The sequence below is a fragment of the Odocoileus virginianus genome, chromosome 4 (genome assembly GCF_023699985.2).
Source record: "Odocoileus virginianus isolate 20LAN1187 ecotype Illinois chromosome 4, Ovbor_1.2, whole genome shotgun sequence".
Taxonomy (NCBI): Eukaryota; Metazoa; Chordata; class Mammalia; order Artiodactyla; family Cervidae; genus Odocoileus; species Odocoileus virginianus.
Genome location: NC_069677.1, coordinates 37,970,157 through 37,987,911, shown reverse-complemented (window position 1 = coordinate 37,987,911; position 17,755 = coordinate 37,970,157).

Genomic DNA, 17,755 nt, shown 5'->3' with positions numbered 1-17,755 from the left:
CACAATTCACAGGGAAGCTCTGTTCTCAGTCCCCATCATCATAGCACTTTGACTAAGAGGGGAAAGCACCGTTATCTCAGGATCAGAAAACCGTGTGAACGCAGAACACACTACATTTCTTGCCACTCTTCATTGCCAAGTATGTGTATTTTAATAGAGTAGTTCAGGGGAGAATACCCAAGGCTTTTCCAAAGGCAGATAGATCTCTCACGATTTGTGTTACACCGAAAACCTCTGTATAGACAAAGGACAGCTCGAGGATACCTGAGAGTTCATATTTAGCACTGACACAGCACTTTCATCTGTAACGTGCTTTACAAACATTAGCTAATTAAGAGGAACAACACCCCTGCAAGGTATTTAACAGGATGCAAAAATGAAAAGCTACAAGAAAGCCAGAATGAATAAATCATGAGTTGTTAAATCAACATGACCTGAAAACCAGCAAGACCCCCTTCCCCATTTCTTGCCCTGACAGTCTCTTGGGAAAGGCAAAGTCAGATTTTATGCCAGGTGTTGGGGGCAGAGGGGTGATATCTGGATGGGAGGATGGTGATAAAGTTCCATGTATCACGTTTGCAAAGGGAAATGTTCTACTAGCTCAGAGAGGGGGTTTCAAGAATATAACCTTTTCAGAAGTACCTGGGAGAATAGGAAATCAATACAGTATTCAATTAATCTACTGCAGATTGACTTCACATAAAGGCGCCCCAACCAGGAAAGTATCCTGCTAGGAAATCCAACCATGCACAGTTGGAGAGTCTAAGAGGGCAGGAACATGGCCTGGGGTATAGTCTGCAGTTTTCATTCTTTCAGGAGGTGGGAGCTGGCATCATGACGGCCCTGGGGTCAGACTGCAGACTTCCCTCACCTATCCTGAGACATGAAAGCAGTCTCAATAGGTAACAGTGTTACACAGTGGTAAGTGGAATCAGTTCCAGTAACTTTTAGAAGACAGAATGGACTGTCATTCAGAGGAATCCGAAGTCATTTAGGGCTTTGGATGAAGAAGACTGCAGTTCTAAATAACCTGAGTCTTTTTCTCCTCTTTTTTTCCCTTTGCCCCACCACCCAACATGTGGGATCATAGTTCCCCCACCAGGGACCAAACCCACATATCCTGCCATGGAAGCACGGAGTCTTAACCATTGGGAATTCCTCTTCATCTATTTATGGTTTAATAATCTCTCTTTCTCTCAAAGAGGTGCTGGAAAATGAAAGGAAATGGATGTGAGAATTTAAAAGCAGAGTAGATGCTCAATGAACTGCGGTTCTCTTTACTGCCTTGGGTGAGCTTGGCTATGAGGCAGGTACATAGATAGGGGCTTTCAAGAATATAATTTTTTTAGAAGTACCCGAGAATAGGAAATCAATATAGTATTTAATTAATCTACTGCAGATTGACTTCATATAAAGGAGCCCCAGCCTGTCTTGGACTTAGGAAGTATGTCATTGGGAGGAAGCAGTTCTAGAGTTAGGGCGCATCCCTCTAGTATCCCCAAGAGGCCAGGTCTAACAGGAGTCCCACAAGTTACTGAGCACTTTCCATGTGCCTCGTCCAAGAGATGAGCTGTCACTGTAGTCCACGCCAGATTTCAAAACTTAGTAAAAGAAATGGAATGTAAAATATTTTGTTCATAATTTTAATATTTATTACATGTTGAAATGGGAATATTTTGGACATATTGGGTTAAAGAAAATATATGAAAATTAATTCGACCTCTTTTCACTTTTAAAAATTGTGGCTGAGGAAAACAAAGTTGCATATGGAGCTCACATTTGTGGTTCACATTATATTTCTATTAGGCAATGTTGCCTTGGAACACAACTCTCGAATATCTTAGTTCACGTGCTTCATCAGTAAAAAAGGATATGAGAATGCATCCCCAAATATAAAATTTTGATTTATAAGTATACTTTATAAATGGAATTCCCAGGTGGCTCAGTGGTGAAGAATGGCTCAGTGGTGAAGAATCCACCTGCCAATGAGGGAGACTCGGGTGACATGGATTCAATCGCTGGGTCGGGAAGATGCCCTGGAGAAAGAAACGGCAACCCACTCCAGTATTCTTGCCTGGGAAATTCCATGGGCAGAGTCTGGCCGGCTATAGTTCATGGAGTTGCAGAGTCCGACACGACTGGGCACACACACATATTTTATAAACATTGGAGACATACAACAGCAGAAAACAAACAAGTGGATAGAAGTCTTGGTATTTTCTTCTCACCCTGGATGATCACACGTATCCTGTAAAGTGCACCAGCCCTTTGGAAATTGTTGCCTTAGATGAGGCAAAGGACTCCCAGGCTCCTTTGGGGAGTAGGGGAAATGGGTGATTACCATTAGAAGGAAACAAAATTACAATAAAAATTGTAACAAAACACAGATTGCACAAATATAACCAAAGTAAAATATTAGCAATGTAATAACATGGGTAAGGGAGGAAAAAAAAAACACAAAAACCTGAACTGTAGGCTTCCCTCAGTTGTAGCTGCAGAATTGTTAGTTGGGACATGGCCAAGTGAGGAGGGCCAAGTGAGAGGTCATGAGATCTAGCCAGAAGCTCTCTCTGAGTTTCCCTGGTGGCTTAGATGGTAAAGAACCCACCTGCAGTGCAGGAGACCCGGGTTCGATCCCTGGTTGGGGAAGAGACCCTGGAGAAGGAAATGGCCACCCACTCCAGTATTCTTGCCTGGAGAATCCCATGGACAGAGGAGCCTGGTGGGCTACAGTCCATGAGGTCACGAAGAGTCATGTAGAACTTTACAAGATTATGGAGGAGGGACTAAGGCATATCCTAGGTGCTGTCTGGTAACTTCTCTCACTGCTTCCTTACAGCAAAGAGGAGCAGATCCTGGGGTTCCTCTTCATTAAGAAGAGGGGTAAGGAAAGTGCTGGGGAGGAAGAGAGTGTAGAAAGAGCCAATGCCTATGATTTCAGGTCCTATGAGCCGAGGCATTGATCCCACTCCACATAAGGCCCCGATGATGTGGCAAGACCTTTCTGATGAGAAGCGTTGGGAGATGGTAAGATCTGCGAGCATCAAAGAAAAACCCCTGTGCCCAAGCAGGCCCAAGAACCAACAGGATTATGGGCTTGGGTGAGGCATGGGGCTCTATGTGCGCTAGAGACCAGACGACCTGCCCCATATATTCTACAGTACACGAGACCATCAGGGACTCCTGGAGGATCTTAGGGGTGGGAGGAGTCCCAAATCATGACTCAGATTAATTTCCTGGCAGCAGAATTATCTGAACTAAAGGTACATAGAAATGTGACACATTTTTAATGAAAAATACCATAATCAGTAATTACACACATTTAAATAGTTTAAACAGAGAGTGTGTGTGTGTATGTGTGTGTGTGTGTGTGTGTATACATATATGCCTGATTCATCTTGCTGTATACCTTAAACTAATACAACATTGTAAATAAACTATACTCCAATAAAAATATTTTTTTAGATGTTTTCAAATAAAATGTGGAATAAAAATGAAATTAAAATTCCCTGCCCCACCTCCACAGCCCAGACTCCCACCTCCTAGGAACAACCTCCTTCGGCTTTTTTAGCTGCTTCTTCTCAGGCTTACCTCCATAATTCTAAATAAGGTGTTCTTACTATTCCTATAGTTTTTGAGTTTTATACTGTCTAAGAACTTCTCATATAGAAGATAAATTTCATACACACACGCACACTCACACATTTTGTCTCCCTTTTCTCCTCCAAATATATTAATAGTTATATTGCAATTTCATAATTTTGGTTATTAATAGAGCATTTACATTATCATGACTATGCCAATTTTATTCACAGCTGAGCCAAGTAATGTATTGTAATTTCCTTTCTTGAATAATTTTTCTCTAGAATTCATAAGTGCCTCAAAAAAACTTTGCTTACTTTTTTTTATTTATCTATGAACCACTCATTCATTATCAGACTTTCTCACTACACAGTAAGGCTCTCTCTGTGCATTCAAACATTAGGAAGTATGCCATTTTTCTGTCGTTTCTCACTCTGCTGTGTTACACTGGATTGGAACACACTTGTCATTCTGCGGCTTCCTTTCCCCATCAGTCTCACATTTCCCTTTGCACTCATTTCTTGAATTCCTTTTGTTGTTGTTGTTGTTCTTGTGGTTTTATGCTTACTATATTCATTTGCTTCACTTATTTTTTAGAGGTATCTTTTAAAAATATTTATTTAAAAAAAATAAAAATAAAAATGTTTATTTATTTTGGCTGCAATGGGTCTTAGTTGCAGCATGCAAGATCTAGTTCCCCCACCAGGGATAGAACCTGGGATCCCTGCACTGGGAATGCAGAGTCTCAGCCACTGGACCACCAGGGAAGTCCTCCATTGACTTCACTTTTAATGAAGGCTCAGGAAGATGCAGATACTAGTAGAAAATGATACTTTCCAATCTCAGTCTTTTCGAGTAAAGTCATAGCAGCCTCTCAGAAACAGCAGCATCTGAAAAACAAGACCCTGCATGGATGCAACTCCAGTGACCCACATAAGAGAAGCATCTCCTCTAGCTGTTGCTGACTCCAACCATCTGCATGATGCTTGACTCCACAGTCAAATGTAGAGTCCTCTTACACTCTAGTAACACATTGAGTTGGGGCTGTAAATATCACATTATATAAATCCTAACATCATTCTTAAGTTCTGAAAAGGAGTTCTTAGTCATATGGGAAAGTAAGTGCTCACATGATTGTGGGTCATTCATCTCTAAGAACTAAAGCAGCCCCAATGGGTTCTTAGCAGCCCCAGAGTGGGACATTTTGAGCAAAACCACACTGTAATGGATTGAGATACTTAAAATGTGCTGAAATCTATGAGTTCATAAGGACACAGGAAATTAAAACCCCCCAAAACTCCTTGGTTATCTTTGGAGGATGGTCATCCTTATGAAAACGGGTAAATAAAAGGAAAGAATCAAATATCCTGCCTTTTCTGAAAACAGTAACAAAAAGCTGTACTTCAGGTTCAGCAACAGATGGAAAGGGAGAGGCTTGTTTGTTTGTTTTTTTAAAAAAGTTATTTGACTGCAGTGCTGGGTTCTAGTTGTGGCATGCAGGATCTCAGATCTTGATCATAGTATGTGGGATATTTTTTAGTTTCAGTATGTGGGATCTAGTTCTTCACAGTATGGGCCACCAAGACCTGGGTTTGATCCTTGAGTTGGGAAGATCCCCTGGAAAAGGGAATGGCTACCCACTCCTGTATTCTTGCCGGGAGAATCCCATGGACAGAGGAACCTAGTGGGCTACAGTCCATGGGGTCACAAAGAGTTGGACATGACTGGGTGACTTTCACTTTATGTGTGGGATCTAATTCCCTGACCAGGGGTCAAACCTGGGCCCCCTGCATTGGGAGCACAGAGTCTTAGCTACTGGAACACCAGGGAAGTCCTGAGAATTCTTTTTAAAAAAACATCCCCACTAATGTATGCTGCTGCTGCTGCTAAGTCACTTCAGTCGTGTCTGACTCTGTGCGACCCCATAGACGGCAGCCCACCAGGCTCCCCCGTCCCTGGGATTCTCCAGGCAAGAACACTGGAGTGGGTTGCCATTTCCTTCTCCAATGCATGAAAGTGAAAAGTGAAAGTGAAGTCGTTCAGTCGTGCCTGACTCTTAGCGACCCCATGGACTGCAGCCTACCAGGCTCCTCTGTCCATGGGATTTTCCCGGCAAGAGTACTGGAGTGGGGTGCCATTGCCTTCTCCGCACTAATGTCTGAGAAAGGAGCAAATAAGTGCAGCCCCTAAGGAAACAATGGATCCAGGCAATGGTCATCAGCGGTTACTAAAACCAGTTACTGAAAACTGATGGGGATCTTTGTAATGGCGTGGTTGTAATTGCTGAGTATGAGAATGTGTGTCAGGGTCAGTGATAGGGAGTGGTGGGGCCGTGGTAAATCTATCTGAAGTCATTTAAATTCAATGCCAGAGAGAGAAAGGGAGAATGAGAAAGTATGAATCAACACTAGAGACCAAAGAGCATAGGCCTAGGCTATATCCTTTAGCCAAAGTAGTGATCCCCACTGCAGACCTGAAACTATGCTTGAGCCATATCTCAACTTTTTTCCAGAGATATTAATTCAACTTTTGGCCATTTCCACCTCTTGGACAGTCAGTAGAGAATTCTAGCATCTAGTCAGAATGGATTAAAGAATACTATGCTTATTGAACTGACAAAGCAAGAATTGGTAGGAAATGCCCTACCAGGAAAAAGGCAGTCCCTTCGGGAGTCTGTCTGTGTTGATTTAATGATAAAGAATCTGTACACCAAGGGTGTCAGCCAGACCGGAAATTCCTTCTAGTGGAGAGTCAGAAGTGCCCCATTTGGACTGATAGGCTGTGGCCACATTGATTGGCTCCAAAGGGCATCCTTATACACATACAGACAAAGGGCATATCTAAACTTTGCAGTCACTGGAGACTTTCCTGGCCTCTGAAAGGGAGTGGAAGGAAGTGGGTGAAGGGCCTAAGAAAGTGGAAGAAAACTTACCTCTTCTTTCCTCCCTGTGATCAATTGATTTTTATTCAATTTAAAGACAATTCTGAGATTCTTCCTAAATACTAGAGAAATGTCAAAATTTGGTAGAAATTATTTATTTTTTAAAAATGGGATTTTTGCTCTGTTTCAGGATCTTGCCAAAAGGATTATTAATTTACTTGGTGGGTTAGCAGAAAGACTGACTGTATCAACTTCTGCACAGTCAAGAACAAACACTTATTGAGAGTATGATGTAAAGAACCATACCAACCCCTGTGGTAAGACAGTTGTGAGTAAGAGGCAGTTCCCACCCTGCCAGATCTTAAAATATAGATGAAAATCTGAGATTGTAAAATAACACTGTAAGACATAACATGGTAAATGTAAATGACTGTGAAATTAGGAAAGGCAGAGATGGATAGACAAAGCTTCACAAAAGACCCAGGGATTGACTCTAGTTTCGAAGGGTGGTCTGAATTTCAGTAGGCGTTAAAGGGAGAGAAAGCTTTATTCCCATCTAATTCTTCTATGGTATACTAGATGTTTTCAGGGCATGCATGTCTTCATTCCCTCTGAAGAAACTGCTTTGCCCAAAGGATCCTCTAGGCAGTCATGTTTCAATGTCTGCAACCCCCATTCCAGCAGCTTAGGCAAGAGGTGGTTTCCTGTCACTCCCAGTGTAGTCTGCCTAGTACAGCCTGGCTTAGATAGACATTCTGAGCCCACAAAAGTCTTCTTTTTGATAATTTAAATGTAGGAACATAAAAGAGCTCAAGTTAAACAATCCCATGTGTGCTCAGTCATGTCTGACTCTGTGACCCCATGGACTGTAGCCTGCTAGGCTCCTTTGTCCATGGAATTTTCCAGGCAAGAATACTGAAGTGGGTTGCCGTTCCTGACCCAGGGATGAAACTTGCTTCTCTTATGTCTCCTGCATTGGCAGGTGGATTCTTTACCACTAGTACCAACTAGGAAGCCCAAAAGGATGCCATATGTAAGTCAAAGTTAGGAAGGAAAGAGGGTGGTGCCAGGTTACCTTGGAGCACAAGGGCTTTCTGGTTCCTGTAACAGGTCTTCTTATAATCCTCTACCTCTAAGTGACTTGAAGTAAATGCAATGGATAACTGTTCCTTAACAAAATTATCTGATTAAATTCTATGGACAAGATGAATGGAAATAGTAACAAAATTTTTTTCTCTCTTAGCTCTGAGACTGTCTTGGTACAAATACCTTGAAAGTCATTTTAGTAATTATAAGGTGGACATTGGCCTTGCATTTGTATGTGAGAGGATTTGACAAATGGTGTAAGTTAGTCAGAACTTCCCATTTCTCTCTGTTTTACCTCCAACTTCTTTCCCACCCTCCTTTATTTCTTGTCTCACAGATGAAATGAGAGCAATGAGAAATTAGGTGGGAAATAAAATCAAACCAAGTATAGAGTGAACACACAACTGTGTCTGGATGTAGCCTACAAATTTGCTTCTGAGCATCAAAGTACCTGAAGAGAAACCTGGTTAATAACAACCTTTTTAGTATTTCCAATAGAAGCAAAACAGCTGAAGCTCAACAGAAATTTCTCTCAAGGGTCCTCATAAAGGGAATACCATTCTCAACCAGAAGATGACAGGTTCCTCTTACAAAAATCCTGCTAAGGAGGGGATCTCTCCTTGTTTCAAGTATGAAGACTTTGAATGGTTGATTTGATCCAAGCGGCGGGGGGCGGGGGTGGGGGTGGTGGAAATCTAAGGCGGAGAAGACATAACATGCCTAAGAAGAGTGAACGGCTTTCCGGTCCTCAAGGCAATCTTTGATGAATAATATTCCTCACAACTGTATTTTGATAAGAATTAAAGGGCAGAGGACTTCCCTGTAGCTCAAACGGTAAAGAATTTGCCTGTAATGAAGGAGATCAGGGTTCAGTCCTTGGGTGGGGAAGATCCTCTGGAGAAGGGAATGGCAATCCACCCCAGGATTCTTGCCTGGAGAATCCCATGGACAGAGAAGCCTGGCGGGCTACAGTCCATGGGGTCACAAAGAGTCAGATGCAACTGAGAGACTAACACATATAACATATGAAAGTGCAGAGAGGGACTTCCCTGGTGGTGCAGGGATAGAATCTGCTCATCAATGCAGGGGATACGGGTTCAGCCCCTGGTCCAGGAAGATCCCACATGCCTGGAGCACCTAAGCCTGTGCACCACAACTATTAAGACCCACTCTGGAGCTTGCTAGCAGCAATGACCGAGCCTGCATGCTGCAACTACTGAAGCCTGTGAGCCTAGAACCTGTGCAACAGGTTCCCTCTGCAACAAGGGAAGCCACCATTATGAGAATCCTGTGCACTGTGATGAAGAGTAGTCTATGCTCGCTGCAAATAGAGAAAAGCCCATACAAAGCAAGAGAGACCTAGCACGGTAAAAAGATTTAAAAAAAAATTAAGAAAACGGGGAGGTGGCAGAGAGACTGTATCCTGAAGGATAGAAATTGTATACAGCTGACAACAGCAGATGTATATTTCTGACATTTTGGTATTGTGGGCAGTCAATGGTATTAGGGTCATAGTTGGCATCACTTTCTGGAAGCAAGCGACCAATCTTGGGAGAGGAGAAACCAGAAGATCTTCCAGTTTAGGTCAAGTTCTCAGTTGAATGTCTGAGCAGATGTGGGTGTGCTGATGACGTCCTAGAGGCCTGTTGGAGACGGGACTCACTTCCTTTTGGGCTGACCGTGGACTCTGCGGTGTAGACTTTGTGGAAGCCCTTAGGAGCCTGCAGCAGTGTGGGTAATTGTTTACAGCTAAGTAATTTGGTAACATTTCTCGGCAAGTTGTTCTCCATTTTCTTACAATTATGCTAATACAATGTTTATTTTGTCTATTTTTAAATGTGTAGAACATACTGAATGCCTGGCCCTTGTCCATCCAGGAGAAGGCAACGGAAGCACATGAGGAAACTATTATGCAGAGTTTTTTTTTGACAAACTGATTTATTTAAAAATCAACAAAGTGGCTAATGGAACTTCAGGGTAGTAATTTCACATTTATATTACCATTTAATGAGCCCATGTGGTTTCTTTAAAATCTATATTACCTGTGTAAAGAAAACCTATTCATTAGAAGCCCAGTCTCTGATTTCAGTAACAGAGAAAATATTCATATCCCACAGAGACCAATTCTAGTGAGCTTTAAAATTCAAGATATTTAACTTTATGAATATAAGACTTTATTATCAACACTTATTTCCCATGCTGTCAGCTGAAAGAATATGTTGACCACCTATTGTAACTAGTTTAACTGGTAAATGATTGAGATATTAATGGATAAAACAACAGAGTTGTTAATATTTTTTCTAGGAAAACAACTTTCATACTTATATTAGGCATATTTGCAAATAACCATCTTACTATCTGAGGTTTTAGTATATAACTTTATAATTAATTTATAAATAAAAATGTATATGTCAATTCCAATTGGCTAAGTCTCTATTTTTATGTTAAATCATACAAGGAGAAAGTTTACTTGGCCTAATTAATTATCATCAACTTCTCTGTCTCGGCTTTTTGGGTCAGGCTAAGACTAAGTTGTTGACCAGCCTGTGGTTTGGATCCCACTCCTGATCCACTCAGTAATCATCCTTAATTTTTTTGTTTTTGGCTGCCCTACTAGGCATGTGGGATCCCAGTTCCTAGTTCCCCAACCGGGGGTCAAACTGGCACTTCCTGCAGTGGATGCACAGAGTCTAAACCACTGGATCACCCCCTGCGAAGTCCCAATGATCATCCATCCTTTGTTCAAAGAAAAGTCCTGGATCACAGAAAGGGAGTGTGAGCAGGGTGGTTTCTCTCGTAAGAGGATGGAGGAATTGCATGCATCATGATTGATGTATTTCACATTAGAACAGTTCAATCTTCCTATATTATTAACAACATTGATACACAACCTTATTATACACTTGTCAATGTTTTGCACTTGTCCATTAACTTAGGATGAATTTACAAAAGAGTAACTGTTGAGTCAATGGGTATAAAATTTTTTAATTTTGCTACCTATCTTGTCTCATTTTTACCATTATATTTCTCTTGTTCTCTTAATATTTCAATTATTGAACACTGAGAATATAATACTCCCTCTCTTCATGTGTGTAAACATTTAAGAAATGAAAGTTTCACTTCTGTAATTAACTCACAAATATGGTTGAGTCTTATGACCTTTTGCTTTTCCTTTTTTTTTTTCCTGTGAAATTGTTTTTGGAAGAATTTTAATATTATTTTGGGAAATATTCCTATTTCTAGAATTTTTTTTTTTTTTTAACTTCAGGAAAAGTTAAGACAGCTTGACTGCTGCTAGGGAGATTACAATCCAAGAAAGAAGGAAAGATAAAATTCCAGGTGCTCTTTTTTGCTTAATTTCGCAAATTTTGTAAAAGAATAATTAAAAAAAACCCAAAAAACCTCAAACTGGTCTCAGCATGGTGGAACAGCTGACAAAGTTTGAAAAGTTGAGCCTGGCTCTTCTCTCAGGAAAGACTGCCCTGCCTGCCCAAGTGGCTGGTCTGAGGGATCCTGTTTCTGTGGGCATCACTGGTCACAGTTCAAGGAGGAGAATTCTTCCCTGTCCTTTTCTTTGTATTGTTCGTGGTGGAGAGCTTCTCAGATGGAGAGGGCAGAGGAGCATCTGGGCATTTATGCAAAGTAGAGATTTCTGTGTTCCAGTCTCTGAGATAGTCTAACTATGTAGTTCCGGGGCCCAGCGATCTATTCGTTTAAAAAGTTCCTCAGATAACTTGCCCAGGTGCTTGATAAACCACACTTTGAGAAAAATTGCTTTAGGGACTTAATGGGTACTTTTGGGGTGAGAGGAAATGAGAATTAAAAGTTTTCTATTTAAAAAGAGCTTGTTCTATTTTAAAAAATGGTTACGCTACTCTTTGTTTTAGTAAGTCAGTTCTGGGTCTTATCAAGCAACTTTCTTAAAGAGTGTATTGAACTCTGTCTCTCCAATACTTTGCAAACAAGAATGGCAATTGTGCTAAGTCACTTTAGTTTTGTCTGACTCTTTGTGACCCTATGGGACTGGAGCCCAGCTGGGTCCCCTGTCCATGGGATTCTCCAGGTTAGAATGCTGGAGTGAATTGCCATGCCCTGCTCCAAGAGATTTCCCCACCCAGGATCGATCCTGCATTGACAGATGGGTTCTTTACCACTGGCACCACCTGGAAGCCCAAGAATGCAATTGGCCCTTGCTTTTTCCTATTATCCATCCTATTTAATTGACTCCTCTGTCTCATAGTCTTCCATTCCTGAATCCTCTGGTTCTCCTTCTCGACCATGCCAGAATCCACCCAGGAGCTCTACAGTTTCTCCCAATCCTACTTTAGGAATTAGTATTTCGAAAGACTAGTCACAGGTCAAGGAGTATGTGGGGAGGTCATTTGGCTGTCTGCCAGGAAAGGACCCAGCTGATGTTATCTGGGCTAATTAGAGCCTGGCTCTTTGCCTTGAAGGTTCAGATATTTGATTTTGTCAACAAACAAGACTGGATTTGGTCTGTGAGCAGGCAGGTTCACTTTAACCAAAGTCACAGCCAGTGGTACACACAACCAGCCTGCCACGTATTTGTTTGCAGCTAGAAAGGCACTGGAATACTTGCACTCCAGTGCTTTGGGAAGTCTAATCATAATCAGAAGTTGCTCCCTGGGTAAGAAATCAGAATAAAGGAGGTTCAATACATAATTAGCTTTCTGGGTACCTTAAGGCTGGTGCATTCATTGCCACAACTGAGATAGCCTTGCTAATCTTGCTGCCTGGATAGCTTACGAAGGGATACATTTATTTTGTAGATTTGTTCATGCTATCAGTTGTTTTACTCTGACCAGAGTACTGTCCTTCTTCTTCAAAATGACTTTACCTGTCTCTGCTTCCCTTCTTTTTTGTTTTGTTCCTTTCTCTCTTTTTGTATATATTTACAGGTAATCCAGTACTCTTGTCTGGAAAATCCCATGAACTGATAAGCCTGGTAGGCTACAGTCCATGGGGTGGCAAAGAGTCGGATACGACTGAGCGACTTCACCTCATAGGTAATTTTTATTATCGTTTTCCCAAGTTATACTTTAGAGTAGGATGTAAGTGATGCAGTTTACAATTACTGGGTCAGGAGCTTCCTAGTTGTGTCCTAATGTTTCTGCACTGCTCCCAGTTTCCTCTTGATTCTCATCTTGACACTGCAAACAGACTTTACTATTTGTATCGTGTTACAGAAGAAAACCTATTTTCTATAATTAGAGAGCTATGTTGTCCAATATGGTAGCCACTAGCCACACGTGGTGGCTATTTAGATGTATTTTAATAATTTGGGGAATTCCCTGGTAGTTCAGTGGTTAGGGCTCTGAGCTTTCACTGCCAAGGGCACAGATTCAATCCCTGTTCAGGGAACTAAGATCTACTGGACAACACAGATATAGGACATATCCATCATTGCAGGACGTTCTTATTCAACAGTACTGGTCCACAGACTCCTACATTTAAGTGAGAGGATCCTTAAATATCTCATATGCCAAAGACAAAAGAAAAAATAGGGTGTTTTTTAAATTGTTGGCTTGGTTTGGTTTGGTTTGGTTGAGGACTCAATTGCTAATTAGATTTGGCATTTTATAACTAAGTCCAGTGATACATAAAATTGCAGTGTGTGGGTCTTTCTGCCACTCCTGCAACCTCCTACATCGTCTTCAGACTTCCCAGTACAAAGTAACAGAAACCTACTCTGACTAGCTCAAGTGAAAAAGGGGATTCAGTTCAAAGCTGCAGGATCATCCAAGGACAGGAGAACAGCTCAGCCTGGAACCAAACTAGAACCTAAGACTTAGGTGTTATCAGCACTCCATCTGCTCCTCTCTTTGGACCTGCCTCATTTTGGCTTCTCTCTGTAGACCAGCTTACACTGCTTTTCTCCATGATACAGCAAGTGTGACCACCAATAGCTCCTGAGATTATATTTCCTCCACTCAATAGGCCAGCTAAGCTGAGGCTAGACTCTTTCAGGGCTCATTCCAATCATCTTTGGGAAGGTGTTCATTGGCCTAGCTTGGCTCAGGTGTCTGTTCCTGGTCCAACTGGCTGTGGCTGGGGGCAAGGTCAACTATAGCCACATGAAGCCTTGCTTCCATTGCCATGTGGTTTACAGGGTGAGACAGAAGCCAGATCAAGACACAGAGCTTGGCAGCCCACCCCCTGGGAGGCCACTACAAGTCTCATTCTATTTTTTGGTGGCCCAAGACTCCCCTCTTTAGTCATTCACCTGAGCTTCCCTGAGAAAATAAAGAATGGAAACTTCACTGATTGGGGGTCAGATGCATTTAGTTCTAACCCCTGCTCTGTTACTGATCAGCAAAGTGGTTTGGCACATGACCTAAACTCTGTCTCAATTTCTCTCTATTAAGAAGGAAATTTTTTGTACGGATCTCAAAGGAAAGTAAGTACTGAGAGCTCTATAGTCCAGCACTGCCTATACACTAGACAATACCTCTCAACTTGCAGGTTTTGAATTATAGCTTGGCAACATCAGGGGGTTATTTATGACTCCTCTCTTTTTTTTTTGGAAACTCCCCCCCCACATCCCGCCCCCCCAGCACACACACATTTGCAGCAAGTCAAACTTCTCTAAATTCTCTAAACACTCATGAAATTTCCAGAATTGATGACAAAATACTTAATATATCTGTTACATTGATTTTCGAGTTTACTGAAACTTAAGCTGAAGATGCAAACATCTGTGGCATCACTTTTTTTTACTTTTACCCTTTCCAGCTATTCCTTTTTGCTTTCTTCCTCTTACTTCCATTTCAACTTCACAGAGCCCAAGTTAAAATCTGAAGAAAAGAATTGCTCTATGACATTCAGGAAGAGGAAGTTACTCATTTTTAAACATCTGGTTCTCATCTTATTTAAAATGGGAATTGGAATCTTGTAGACCCAATATTGATTTGGCAGTTAAGAGGAGAATGAAGTCCTAAGGAGGAAGTCTAGTCAGTGAGGGGGAAGGAACTTTGCACTGGCAGAAATAGTAGCATTAAACTAATAAGGGGAGTAAAGTGCAAGGGAGGAGGATTGGTAGGAAAAAGATAAAAGTGCTCTGAGAAAGTTAAAGAGCATCATCATCATCATCATCATTGTGACAAGTAGAAATCAATGAAAAGCTACAGGAAAAAATGAGATGGGAAAAAAATAGTTGCGATTCTTTTGTGAAACTGAAGAAACTTGTAGCATCTGACTTGTTTAAAAATATTTCAAACAAATAATTGTTGATATTTAAAAAAAATATTTGTCATTGTGGATCAAGGAAGCAAGAAGAAGAGAACCATCTAGCTTAACTAGTTTCTCTTTCTAATGGAAAAGAACAGAAAGTATAAATGAAAACAGAAGCCTGTTGCTATGCTTGATAAACATTTGACTTTTCTTCCCCATACTTCATAAAACTAAAATAGAATTTACATTGAACATTTGCACTTCACCCTATCTTTTTTGCTTCCATGTTCTTCGTAATTAATATTAGTATGACAAGTTTGCGAAAGTTGTTCAGTTGTGTCCAATTCTTTGTGACCCCATGGACTGTAGCCGATCAGCCTCCTCTATCCATGGAATTCTCCAGGCAAGAATAATGGAGTGGGTTGCCATTCCCTTCTCAGCGAACCCAGGTTGCTCACATTGCAGTCAGATTCTTTACCGTCTGAGCCACCGGGGAGGCCTATTATATTAATAGGCTGTATTAGTACGTCACTATCAATAGATCATCAAATGGAGACAAGAAGAAAGCATTTGCCTCAAACCATTTATCAGATCAGAAGGCAGAACTGGTCTTCAAATTTATAACCTTTAAATTCTTGGCTTATATTAATTGTGACATCTATTACTACTGAATTAGAAATTCTAGACCACCCAGTACCAGTTAGTTTGCATCTTGCATCTGTGCTGCTTAATGGAAATTAAGAATGCGTTAAGGCCACCATAGCCCCCTCTGTACCCCCAATCCTAATAATTTGGAATTTTAACATGCACACAGACTCACATTCACACTGTGGTCTTGCTCAGCTCTTACTGACAGCCAACATGGTAGGAGGGGACCATGCAAAACCAATGTAATAGCTATTTACTAACCAATACTTAAACTTACTTTTCTACAGTGATGAAGACCATCTGCATGTTGGGATTACAATATTCATCACCAGGCTTCCCTGGTGCCTCAGTCAGGTAGAGTCTGCCTGCAGTGTTTGAGACCTGGGTTCAATCCCTGGATTGGGAAGATCCCCTGGAGGAGGAAATGGCAACCCACTCCAGTATTCCTGCCTGGAGAATTCCATAGACAGATGAGCCTGGCAGGCTACAGTCCATGGTGGGGTCACAAAGAGTTGGACAGGACTGAGTGACTAACACTTCATTACCTCACCATGATTATTTTTTCTAGGGCCTGTGTTCTCTGGGTCCATTCAATTCTGTTTCTGAGATAAAGAACCATTATCATTTGTTTCAGGGCTTTTTGTTTTATGTTACACAATCAATTTTACTGATAATTTCTGAAAATCCTGAAGTAGGCTTGCAAAACCCTTGTACCTTCCCACCTGCATCAAATCTATGCAAAGGTACCCTGCTCAGTTTCACTTGAGTTCTAACCTGTACCTTTGATACCAAGGCCTTAGGAATCAAGGGAAAAGTGAATTTTAATTTGGTACATTTTGTACTTTGATGAAAAATGAAAAAAAAAAAAAGAAAGTCCTCAAAGCCTGACGGGGTCTAGTCACATGTGCCTGTCACTATTTCTCAAACCACTGTACACAAAACTACAGGCACAAAAGGTCCTTCACTCAAAAAACAGATTCCTGGGGAAAGCAAATCAGAAGAACAGGGGAGAGGATAAAATGTTTGATTTTTCAAGTCTATTTACTGTCCAGTTGATTCTGCTGCTTAGGCCTTTGATTGTGCTACCAAGTAATTATTTCTGCGGTTGATAAAATGAGTACTGTATATTTATTTATCATTAACTGCAGTTTGAAATCACTTTAAAAAAAGATCTGTCATTTTGGCTTCTAAAATTGGTTTCTTTTCTCTAGACACGAGCCAAGTGCCCAGGGCTGACCAGACTGCCCATTGTCAAGACTGTCCAGTCTCCCACACTAGACCTTCAGCCAGGCCTTCTGACTATTCTCGAGGTTAGAAAACCTGTCCCCCCGTCTCGCAGATGCTGTTCTCCCCGCACCGGCTCTGCACAGAACATCATTATCTTTGCTGAGCTTCTGTCTCTATGGCAATAACAGATGGGAAGTGCTGCGGAATTATTCATGTTCTGGATAGGAGGCAGTCAAGGAGGGGAAGGTGGGGGGTGGGAGAGGGGGCACGACCTGGGAGCCCGGCGATGGGGGTGGGAGGAATGGAACTTGGGTGTGCAGGGAATGAGAGGCTTGTAAGCCTCGGGTAGGCCCGTTGGGAGGAAAAGAGGGAAAAAAAAAAAATCTATGAGCACAGGCGCATTCCCAGTCGCTGGCTCCAAATGTGGATCCCATGAGTGACCTCGAAGCAGTAAAACCAGAAGAAATTGGACGAAGATGCGCAAAAAGGGGAAAAAATCGGGGGGGGGGGGGAGGGCGGGGCTGGGGGGGGGCACAATGCCAAGTCTTCTGAATTCGGTGCATTGAGATCTGGGGTACTATTTCAGTTCCTAATTTTGCGGTAGGGTGGAAAAAAGGGGTTTTTCTTGGTGTTTCGAAATATCACGGAGCAGCTCGGCAGAGTTCAATATGCTAATCGACGACAGCAGAACCGCGACAAGGGAGACGGCTCTGTTCGGCCCCAAGGGTCACAGCCGAAAGCGCTTCGGTCATCGCTTTCCTCGTCTCATCTCCTGTTCGCCTCCAAAACAAAATCCTAAACCCCTCAGGAAACACTGTAGAAGCATGTAATTTCTAGCTCCCTTTTGGAACCGAGAGAGCAGTCTGGTGAGGGGGTAGGGGGAGGGAGGCTGAGAAGTAGAGACAAAAATGTTTTCTCTCGGTTTTGCCAGAACTTCTGCCAGCCCTCCAGCCTGGCCCGATGGCGGAGAAGGTCAGCCCAGGGAAGGCGTCTGGGCGGAGGCCGCCCAGGCAAGGCGGGGGCCGCCGGGGTGGGGCGGAGCGCAGCGCAGCGCAGCGCCGGCAGCTGGCGGGGCGGCCCTCGGGCGGGAGGCCCCGCGGGGGTGGGGGGCAGCCCCCGCGCGTAGGGCCCACACGGGGG